The 4,613-nt window shown below is 37.4% G+C and overlaps 1 pseudogene; it reads left to right on the forward strand.

The window, feature by feature from the left end:
• Positions 1–3,524: 3,524 nt before the first annotated feature.
• LOC101577449 lies at positions 3,525–3,922 on the forward strand (annotated as a pseudogene).
• Positions 3,923–4,613: the final 691 nt, after the last annotated feature.

Here is a 4,613-nt window from a genome sequence, read left to right on the forward strand (position 1 = left end):
AATAATCCATCACCTGCAAGATGATGCAAAGATGAACATGTGAGACTTATAGGCATCAATGTAAAAGGAGTCAATTCAAATGACATTAAAAAATATGGGCCGAAGTAATAGCAGAAAACTTTCTAAATATCAGGAAACATTCCAATATTCAGGTTACTGAAGCATACAGAATGCCAAGGAACCTCAACCCAACGAAAAACACACCGAGACATATAATCGTCAAGAACCCAGAAATTCAGCACAAAAATAATCTACTGAAAGATGCTAGAGAAAAGAAGCAGATCACATTCAAAGGAAAACCCATCAGAATTACGGCCAACTTTTCTTCACAAACAATGAAGGCAAGAAGAGAATGGAGCAGAGTACTTCAAGTCCTGTATGAAAACAAATTCCAGCCCAGACTACTATACCTTGCAAAACTCTCTTTCAAATTTGATGAAGAAGTGAAATACTTTCATGACCAAAAAAACTAAAAAATTTCATGATGACAAAGCCAACCCTGCACAGGCTACTGAAAGATGTTCTTAGAGGTACCAAAAGGATTGGAACTCCACGAATGAGATCAGAAGCAACCAACTAAATAGGGCAAGCAATTAAACACAGGAGAAAAAGGAGTAGACGATAGCAGGTAAATAACATGTCAATAGTATTTCAATACATCTCAATTCTAAATATCAATATAAACGGAGTCAAATCACCAATTAGTAGAAATAGACTGGCACAGTGGATTAAGAAACAAAATCCAACAATATCTTGTATACAAGAAACATATTTAACTCATAAAAACATTCATAGGCTGAAAGTCAAAGGATGGAACACAATACTACATGCCCCAGCACCTCAGAAAAAAGAAGGGTTAGCAATCCTATTCTCAGACAGTCTTGACATCAAACCAACAATGATCAAGTGAAATGAAGAAGGCCACTATATACTGGTTAGGGGACAAATTCAAGAGGAAGAGGTAACACTCATAAATACGTATGCACCAAACACGGGAGCACCCAACTATACAAAGCAAATCTTAATAGACATGAATAATCTAACATCCAATACCACAATCTTAAAAGGAGACCTTAACACCCCCTTGTCCCCAAAAGATAGATCAACCAGACAAAAACTTAGCAAAGAAATAACAGAACTGAACCAGAGCTTGAAACAAATGGACTTGGTAGACATATACAGAGTGTTCCACCCAAACACAGCTGAATACACATTTTTCTCAGGTGTACATGGGTCGATTTCTAAAATAGATCACATACCGGTCCATAGGTCATTCTTAAGTATATGTAAGAAAACAGAAATTATACCATGCACATTATCTGACCATAGTGGAATAAAACTGGAAATAAATGACAAAAGAAACCAGAAAAAAACTTTAAATACATGGAAATTAAATGACATCCTAGTCATCAACCAATGGGTCACAGATGCAATTTAACAGGAAATTCAACAATATTTACAATTCAATGAAAATTCAAGCACAACTTATCATAATTTATGGGATATGAAGAAAGCAGTTTTCAGAGGGAAATTCATAGCTGTGAACTGACACATGATCATCTCCATTGATGCAGAAAAGGCTTTTGACAAATTCTACCACTCATTCAGGTTCAAAGTTCTACAGAAAATTGGAATAGAAGGTCTCTACTTCAATCTGGTAAAAACCATTTATGAAAATCCAACAGCTAACATAAGCCTAAATGGGGAAAAGCTGAAATCTTTTATTCTTAGATGTGGTACAAGACAAGGATGTTCTCTATCACCACTCCTATTCAATTTAGTTCTGGAATCATTAGCTACAGTCATTAGACAAGAGAAAGAAATAAAAGGAATAAGAATAGGTAAATAATAACTTAAATTATCTTTATTTGCAGATGACATGATACTTTACTTGGAAGACCCAAAATACTCCACCAAGAAGCTACTAGAATTAATACAGAAATTCAGTAACATAGCAGGTTATAAAGTCAATACCCAAAAGTCAATAGCATTCCTCTACACAGACAACAATCACACTGAGAGGGAAATTATTGAAACAATACCTTTCACAGTAGCACCGATGAAAATGAAATACCTTGGAATTCATCTAACTAAAGAAGTTAAAGATCTTCTCAAGGAAAATTACAGTACTCTTAAAAAGAGATCGTAGAAGATTTCAGAAAATGGAAAGATATTCCATGCTCCTGGATAGGAATAACCAACCTTGTGAAGATGGCCATACTCCCAAAATTGCTGTATAGAATTAATGCAATCTCCATCAAACTACCACCAACACACCTCACAGAGCTAGAGAAGTCATTCCTAAAATTTATCTGGAACCAGAAAAGACCTAGAATAGCAAAGGCAATCGTGGGCAATAAAGACAAGGCAGGAAACATTACAATTCCTGACTTGGAATTATACTACAAGTCTATTGTGATAAAATCAGCATGGTACTGGCAACAAAATAGACCTGAGGATCAGTGGAATAGATTAGAAAATACTGAAGCCCCTACGAGCACACTCAGTCACCTTATCTTTGACAAAGGGGCCAAACATACTCACTGGAAGAAAGATAGCCTCTTTAACAAATGGTGCTGCCAAAACTGGCTCTGTACATGTCAAAAACTAAAATTTGACCCAGGTTTATCACCATGCACTAAACTAACGTCAAAATGGATTAAAGATCTAAACATTAAAACAGACACTGAATATCCTGGAAGAGAAAGTAAGAGGAATTCTTGAAGACATAGGGGTAGTCAAAGACTTCAGGAACAGAAATCAAATTGCATGGGAAACAGTTGAAAGAATTAACAGCTGGGACCTGCTGTTACTGAGAAGTTTTTTCACGTCAAAAGAAATTACAAACAAAGTAAAAATGGAACCCACAAATTTGGAAAAAATCATGATGAATAAGTACTCTGACAAAGGTCTGCTCTCTAGAATTTATAAAGAACTAAGAAACATTAGGGCCCCAAAAGTTAAAGACCCAACCCAGAAATGGGCATCCGAGATGAACACATTCTTCTCAGAGGATGAAATTAAAGAAGCGAATAAATATATGAAAAAAAAGCTCCACACCACTAGTCATTCATGAAATGCAAATTAAAGCAACATTGAAATATCATCTCACCCCAGAAAGAATGGCTATTATAAAGAAATCAACCAACAACATATGTTGGAGAGGCTGTGGGGAAAAAGGAACCCTTCTCCACTGCTGCTGGGAATGTAGACCATTGCAACCATTATGGAAATAAATATGGAGACTCCTTAGAAAGTTGGTCTGGAAATCCCCTTTAAACCAGCTATTCCTTTACTGGGAATTTTCCCAGATTGTCTGAGAACATCATATCATAGGAATATATGTGTGACTATGTTTATAGCAGCACAATTTGTGATAGCCAAATCTTGGAAACAACCAAGATGCCCATCACCTGAGGAATGGTTAAAAAAGATGTGGTATTTTTACACAATGGAGTATTATTCAGCTATTAAGAATGATAAACTGGCTCTTTCTCTCGTAGCAGGCGGCGGCGGCTCCTTCTTTTGCAACTATGGCCAAGATTAAGGCTCGGGATCTTCGAGGCAAGAAGAAAGAAGAGTTGTTGAAACAGCTAGACGACCTGAAGGTGGAGCTGTCACAGCTGCGCGTCGCTAAAGTGACGGGCGGCGCGGCGTCCAATCTCTCCAAGATCTGAGTTGTTCGCAAATCCATTGCCCGTGTTCTCACTGTCATCAACCAGACCCAGAAAGAAAACCTCAGGAAATATTACAAGGGCAAGAAGTATAAGCCCCTGGACCTGCGGCCCAGGAAGACGCGAGCCATGCGCCGCCGGCTCAATAAGCATGAGGAGAAGCTAAAGACCAAGAAGCAGCAGCGGAAGGAGCAGCTGTACCCTCTGCGCAAGTTTGCCGTCAAGGCTTGAGCGGCATCACAATAAAACTCAAACTCTGAAAAAAAAAAAAGAATGATAAACTGGAAGCCTTTATATTGAAGTGGATGCCGCTTGAACATATACTCATAAATGGAATAAACCAGACACACATATGTAAACACTGTAAAATTTCCCTAGGAAAAGTACTCAGAAGAAGAAATATAAATGGGAAAGTATAATACAAGTAAAAGGAAAGCAGGATCTCAAGGACTAACTAATCAAGAGAGGGAAAGGAGAAGAGCTAGGAAACAGGACAATGTCAAGCCATTCAGGTATATGTAGAAGATGGGCAAGGCAATGATCCTGAGAATATTCAGAAGATTTTTTAATCTAGCAGTTAATTGGAAAAATTCTCACCCTGACTAACTATATATACTGATACCTGTGAACTAAGGCACTGTACTGCTGATGGTAATTTGTAATAGTGGTTCCATGCTTGGAGTGCCTGTCATTCTGGTCTTCTGAATATGGGCTGCTTGTAATGACATGCCAGTTGCTGCTGTGCTGTCTTTTGGGTAGGTGACTGTTGAAAAAAAAGTGGGTGGTGAATGAAGGCAAGAGATAGGAAAAGGGATATTATGGGACTGTCTTGCTTCAGTGTTGTATTTGTTTAGATTTTTGGACTTTTGTGTAATTGTAAGAAGTATATAATTCTTTATCCTATTTTTAAAAATATATTCTAATTTTTAAATGTTTTTT

The sequence above is a fragment of the Octodon degus genome, unplaced genomic scaffold, assembly GCF_000260255.1.
Source record: "Octodon degus isolate 3935 unplaced genomic scaffold, OctDeg1.0 scaffold00977, whole genome shotgun sequence".
NCBI classification, from domain to species: Eukaryota; Metazoa; Chordata; class Mammalia; order Rodentia; family Octodontidae; genus Octodon; species Octodon degus.